Source organism: Heptranchias perlo, unplaced genomic scaffold (genome assembly GCF_035084215.1).
Source record: "Heptranchias perlo isolate sHepPer1 unplaced genomic scaffold, sHepPer1.hap1 HAP1_SCAFFOLD_715, whole genome shotgun sequence".
NCBI classification, from domain to species: domain Eukaryota; kingdom Metazoa; phylum Chordata; class Chondrichthyes; order Hexanchiformes; family Hexanchidae; genus Heptranchias; species Heptranchias perlo.
Genome location: NW_027139745.1, coordinates 92951 through 99952, shown reverse-complemented (window position 1 = coordinate 99952; position 7002 = coordinate 92951). Strand labels below are relative to the sequence as shown.

General features: G+C 49.5%; 1 long non-coding RNA gene across 1 annotated transcript; it reads left to right on the top strand.

Moving 5' to 3' along the window:
• The first annotated feature begins 98 nt into the window (after nucleotides 1-98).
• On the top strand, nucleotides 99-5362 carry LOC137318713 (uncharacterized). Its single transcript, XR_010961965.1, has 3 exons — nucleotides 99-512; nucleotides 2390-2516; nucleotides 5095-5362. It is a non-coding gene; the product is annotated as an uncharacterized lncRNA (long non-coding RNA).
• The last annotated feature ends 1640 nt before the right edge of the window (nucleotides 5363-7002 follow it).

The following is a 7002-nucleotide window of genomic DNA, read 5'->3' as shown; positions in this document are numbered from 1 at the left end:
TGATTCGATCACCCCTTAATCTTCTACACTCGAGGGAATACAAGCCTCGTCTCTGCAACCTGTCCTCGTAATTTAACCCTTTTATCCCCGGTGTTATTCTGGTGAATCTGCACTGCACCCCCTCCGAGGCCGATATATCCTTCCTGAGGGGACGGTGCCCAGAACTGGACGCAGTGTCTCCAGATGGGGTCTGACCAGAGCTCTGTCCAGCTGTAATATAACTTCCACCTCTTTGTATTCCAGCCCTCGAGATAAAGGCCAACGTTCCATTATCCTTTTTAATGATCTTTTTGTACCTTTCCACCATTGGGAGGGTGGTGTGGGGAGGGAGCTGTGGGGGACAGTTCCGGGCTGGAGCCAGGGTGTAACCTCTCTGTTTCCCCTCCCCCAGGTGACGGACTCCTCCGGACACATCCTGTACTCTCAGGAGGAGGCGACTAAGGGCAAATTCGCCTTCACCACTGACGACTACGACATGTTCGAGATCTGCTTCGAGAGCCGCCTGCCCCCGGGTGAGTGAGTCCGAGGGGGGGTCCTGGGGTACGGGGAGGGCTCGGGCAGAAATAATAATAAAAGGGAAAATAGCTCACTGATAAGAAAAAGGGATGAGAACAAAGTCCAGGTCACAAATAGTGTCACAGGTAATATAAATACTTCAGGTTCATCAAAAAAATACAGGAAATAATAAAATAACTGATTAAAAAATAATACAGCAGTGATGAAAAACAAGTGTGATATATTTAAGAAGTGAGAAAAACAGCATCAGAACCTACGAATTAAGAGCAGGAGTCGGCCATTCGGCCCCTCTGCCATTTGATAAGATCAAGGCTGATCTGATTGTGACCTCAACCCAACTCTCCCATCTACCTGCTATAACCTTTGACTCCCCTGTTAATCAGGAATCGATCTAACTCAGCCTTAAAAATATTCACTGACCCTGCCTCCACCGCTCTCTGGGGAAGGGAGTTCCACAGACTCACCACCCTCTGAGAGAAAAAGTTTTTCCTCATCTCCGTCTTAAATGGGAAACCATTTATTTTTAAACTGTGGTCCCCGAGTTCTAGTCTCTCCCACAAGGGGAAACATCCTCTCAGCATCTGCCCCTTCTGGTCTCCTCAGGATCTGATATTTTCAATAAGATCACCTCTCATTCTTCTAAACTCCAGTGTATACAGGCCCAACTTGTCCAACCTTTCCTCATAAGATAACCCCCTCATCCCAGGAATCAGTCGAGGGAACCTTCTCTGAACCACCTCCTTCTTTAAATAAGGAGACCAAAACTGCACACAGTATATTCGAGATGTGGTCTAGTCGGTCTGTTGCCCAAATAAGAGTTCTATACACAAGTGCAGATAGCATAAGGAATAAAACAAGTGAATCAGACAGTTAAAACAAGTATAAAAGGACTGTTCGCAACATAGCTGCCAGACTGGGCCTGTGGCAGGTGATGAGCAAACCAACACAAGGGGAAAAACCTACTTGACTTTGCCCTCACCAATCTACCTGTCACAGATGCATCTGTCCATGACAGTATTGGTCGGAGTGACCACCGCACAGTCCTCGTAGAGACGAAGTCCCGTCTTCGCACTGAGGACACCATCCAACGTGTTGTGTGGCACTACCACCGTGCTAAATGGGATAGATTCAGAACAGATCTCGCAGCTCAAAACTGGGCATCCATGAGGCGCTGTGGGCCATCAGCAGCAGCAGAATTGTATTCCAGCACAATCTGTAACCTCATGGCCCGACATTTTCCTCACTCCACCATTACCAACAAGCCAGGGGATCAACCCTGGTTCAATGAGGAGTGTAGAAGAGCAGGCCAGGAGCACCACCAGACGTATCTAAAAATGAGGTGCCAACCTGGTGAAGCTACAACACAGGACTACATGCATGGTAAACAGCAGAAGCAACATGCTATAGACAGAGCTAAGCAATTCCACAACCAACGGATCAGATCAAAGCTCTGTAGTCCTGCCACATCCAGTCGTGAATGGTGGTGGACAATTAAACAACTAACGGAAGGAGGAGGCTCTGTAAACATCCCCATCCTCAATGATGGCGGAGTCCAGCACGTGAGTGCAAAAACAAGGCTGAAGCGTTTGCAACCATCTTCAGCCAGAAGTGGCAAGTGGATGATCCATGTCGGCCTCCTCCCGATATCCCCACCATCACAGAAGCCAGTCTTCAGCCAATTTGATTCACTCCACGTGATATCAAGAAACAAGATTGGGAGTGTTAAGAACCTAGTCCCTCTCTACAACTCCTCCCCTCGCCTCCAGTGCTTCAATATCCTTTCTGTAGTGTGGGTCTCTCAAGTCAACAATGGATTTACTACATCTTTGTCTGATCTTACAGGCCGTCTCTCTCTCTCTCTCTCCCTGCCCAGATCGCCAAGGCGGAGAAGCTGAAGCCACTTGAGGGGGAGCTGCGACGATTGGAGGATCTGTCAGAGTCGATCGTCAATGACTTTGCCGACATGAAGCAGCGAGAGGAAGAGATGAGGGACACCAATGGTAGGAGCACCCAGCACAGGCTTCAGTCTGCAACACCCGCCCCTTCTCCACTTACTGCTCTCGGTCTCGGGGACCCTGTCTCGTTCCTCGGTCAGCGTCACTCACCCCTCCGAGTCAGAAGTTTGTGGGTTTTAGCTCCCTCCACCTCCCGGGACATAAGCCCCTCTCCCCTTCTCTCCCCCATAGCACGAGCCTCAGCTTCATACAGTTATCCAGTCGTCCTGTGAAAGATGCAGTGGGCTCTGCTTCAGGCACTTTGTGGCAAAGCATCCCTTGCCCCAACTGCCCTCCACTCGCCCTCGGAGTAAAGAGGGGTGGTCTCGGGCTTGGGTACCAGGGGTCAGGGGTTAAAAGGACGGCAGGACTGATCCCCAGTGTCAAAGGGACTTAGTTTTTTAAAAAACGTACATTTATATAGCCCCTTCCACGACCTCGGGACGTCCCAGATCACTTTATAGCCAGTAATGTACTATTTTGAAGTGTAGTCACTGTTGCAATTTAGGAAACGGGCAGCCAATTTGCGCACAGCAAGATCCCACAAACAGCGTTGTGATAATGACCAGATAATCTGTGTTTTAGTGGTGTTGGTTGAGGGATAAATATTGGCCAGAACACCCAGGGGAGAATTCTGCTCTTCCCCCATTAGTGGCCGTGGGATCTTTTACGTCCACCTGAGAGGGGCAGGCAGGGACTCAGTTTAACGTCTCATCCAAAAGACGGCACCTCCGACAGTGCGGCACTCCCTCAGTACTGCACTGGGAGTGTCGGCCTGGATTAGGTGCTCGAGTCTCTGGAGTGGGGCTCGAACCCACGACCTTCTGACAAGGGGGCCTTGTCGAGGCAGATAAGATTCTGAATATTTTCATTCCAAGTTTGACTGCAGGATAAGGGAACGTGTGTACAAACTGGGGCGAGTGTGGGCAGGATGGAACACCCGGAGGGGAGGCTCTCAGTCGGGTAGCGGAGGGAAAACACAGAGTCCTTTCATGGGCCGTTAGATGGGGTGCTCCATGGGCTGGAGGCCTCCACTCATCTAAACCAGGGAGTTGGAGTCAGAGGGCTGGGACCTTTCTACACCAGAGGGCAGAGTTGTGGAATAAGTTTTTGGGGAAGGACGGTATAAACGGGGTCCAGAGACAGAAGGGATCATTTGAAGCCCCTGGGATTAAAGGGACAGTGGCTGCATGGTTACAAAATTGGCTAAAGGACAGAAAGCAGAGAGTCGTGGTGAACGGTTGTTTTTCAGACTGGAGGGAAATATACAGTGGTGTTCCCCAGGGGTCAGTATTAGGACCACTGCTCTTTTTGATATATATTAATGACTTGCACTTGGGTATTCAGGGTATTTCAAACTTTGCAGATGACACGAAACTCGGAAATGTAGTAAACAATGTGGAGGATAGTAACAGACTTCAGGAGGACATAGACTGGTGGAATGGGCAGACACATGGCAGATGAAATTTAACACAGAGAAGTGGGAAGTGATACATTTTGGCAGGAAGAATGAGGAGAGGCAATATAAACTAAATGGTACAATTTTAAAGGGAATGCAGGAACAGAGAGACCTGGGGAGTGCACAGACACAAATCCTTGAAGGTGGCAAATTGAGAAGGCTGTTAAAAAAAAAAGCATCCAGGATCCTGGGCTTTATTAATAGAGGCATCGAGTACGAAAGCAAGGAAGTTATACTAAACCTTTATAAAACACTGGTTAGGCCTCAGCTGGAGTATTGTGTCCAATTCTGGGCACCACACTTTAGGAAGGATGTCAAGGCCTTGGAGAGGGTGCAGAGGAGATTTACTAGAATGGTACCAGGGATGAGGGATTTCAGTGATGTAGAGAAACTGGGATTGTTCTCTTTGGAGCAGAGAAGGTTACGGGGAGATTTAATGGAGGTGTTCAAAATTATGAAGGGTTTTAATAGATTAAATAAAGAGAAACTATTTCCAGTGGCAGAAGGGTCGGTAACCAGAGGACACAGATTTAAGGGAATTGGCAAAAGAACCAGATGGCGATGAGGGTTTTATTTTACGCAGCGAGTTATGATCTGGAATGCGCTGCCTGAAAGGGCGGTGGAAGCAGATTTAATAATAACTTTCAAAAGGGAATTGGATAAACACTGAAAGGAAACATTTACAGGGCTATGGGGAAAGGGCAGGGCAGTGGGACTAATGGGACAGCTCTTTCAAAGAGCCAGCACAGGCACGATGGGCCGAGAGGCCTCCTGTGCTGTAAGATTCTAGGTGGTGGGATTGACCTGTTAGGAAGGGACAGGGTGTCAGTTGTGGACAGAGTGACGCTCCCATGAAAGGCCTGCCATGTCCCTGCTCTCACCTGAGCTGTTTAGCGAGAGTGGATCCAGGATGGGGGTTCGGGGGAGGGAGTGACCCCAGGCATCGACCAAAGGCCAGACTCGGAGCAGCAGTGACCCAGGAGCAGGGAAACGGTGCCCGGGGCAGCAAGGTGAAAGGAAGAGGGAGGGCTGCCTTCAGTGAAGTGATCTTAGTGCAGATTGAATCCACTCCTCCAACCTGTTTGATGGGCCCCTCTCTCTCTCTCCCTCCCTCCCTCCGTGCAGAGTCCACCAGTGCTCGTGTCCTGTATTTCAGCATCTTCTCCATGTGCTGCCTCGTCGGCCTGGCCACCTGGCAGGTTTTCTACCTGCGACGCTTCTTCAAAGCCAAGAAGCTCATTGAGTAACGACGATGTGTGTGTGTGTGTAAAACGTTGGCCCGTGTGTGTGTCTGTGCCTGGAGAGTGTTCAGTGGGTGGGGTTAATTTACAATAATGTCTCTTTATATTAAATGGGGTGCTTTGAACATTTAAACTGTAGGTTGTGTTTTAATTCGTAGCATTGCAGTCAGTAATTGGCCCCCGGTCGGTGTTTCAGACCAGTCTGAGGGAGTCCTGGAAACAATCAGTATCCTCAGACATGCCCTGGATCAGGAGGTGGGACCAATAGTGTTCGCTGCCCTGAGCTTTCGATGATTGATTGATTGTTTTCGGAAGGTACTGGGATTAATTCCACCCGGCCCCGTTGCTCCCCAGGAGAGAGAGAGAGAGACAAACGTCCGAACTTCTTTGGGAAAAATCTGACGTTTGTAGAAGTTCCTCTCCAACTCATTTGCCGGTGTGATGCTGCACAGTGTCGAGTGGATTCCTGGAGGAATGCTGCAGGGAGGGAGAGTGCACTGGGGGCTGCATTTCCTTCACTGTGTTGGACTTCACCTGATGGTCATCAGGCAGAGCTGGTGACAGCCGCTCCACCCTGACCCCGCTGCACCTTGAACCTCATAGGATCTTACAGCACAGGAGGAGGCCGTTCAGCCCATCGTGCCTGTGCTGGCTCCTTCAAACAGCTCTCCAATTAGTCCCACTCCCCCCTGCTCTTTCCCCGCGGTCCTGCAGATTTCTCCCCTTCAAATATTTATCCTGTTCCCTTTTGAAAGTTATTACAAATTTCCCCGGGGGCCGCTGGGCTGCTGCTCGCCGGTGGAATTTCCATCAGGGGCCGGGGCCCACCGTGACTAATGGCCGCTGACCCAGGAAACTGGGTAATGACCAGGGTGCGGCCAGGGGGCGATGGGCAGAATTCCCGCCCTCACCCTGTTGCAACGTCCGGAAAGTCCAGGCATTGTGTCCACCGGTGACATCTCTCTCCCCTGTGCTATTAACCTGGTATTCTGATTTTGGACGCCTTATAACCGCCAGGGAAAGCACAGTGCCTCCTCCTCAGCGTGGGCAACGCAGGTCTAACTGGTGCCCAGGCCTGGCACCAGTGACCTGATAGAAGCTGTTCGACCTCACGGCCCAGGAAAGGTCGGGAGAGAAAGGCAAACGGATCAAATTTTCTTCCCTTTCGACAAGAAACGGCGTCTCTGATAAATTATTTTGGAAAAACAAAACGGTTTATTGTTTCAAGGCACAATCTCTGTTCCTTGCGAGTCCAGGCCTGGTTTATTCCTGTCGAACCTTTACAGCCTCCGCTGCTCTTAAATTAAAGTGGCTGCTTTTTGAATTAACAGTTAATTCAAATTGAAATCATTTCTTAATTCCCACCACCGGCTAATTGAGCAGAAGTCAACTGTGAACTAACAGGAGGTGAGTGAGGACCCTGGGGATGAAAGAACTTTAAGGGGAATGTGAGACACAAAGAAACTCATTTTAATAATGTGTATTTTCAAAAAAAAGATACTGAATTTATACAGAGTCCAAAATGAAACACTTCTCGTTGTAATCCAGTGCAAGTTCACATTCTGTATTTCCCATCTTTTCACACCACGATCAGTCTGAAAGCTGGATCATTAATAAACACTTTCCCTGCACTGGCCCGAGGCAAAATTCAGGAATAAGAAACGAGATTCCCGAAGGCCGGGCTTGAGCACTTTGCGGAGGGTGAGAGAGAGAGAGAGAGTCACCAGAGCCGCGCTCGTCAAATCGCTCTCCGCTTTGACGGACAAGTTCTCAGTCCCAACATCACTCACAA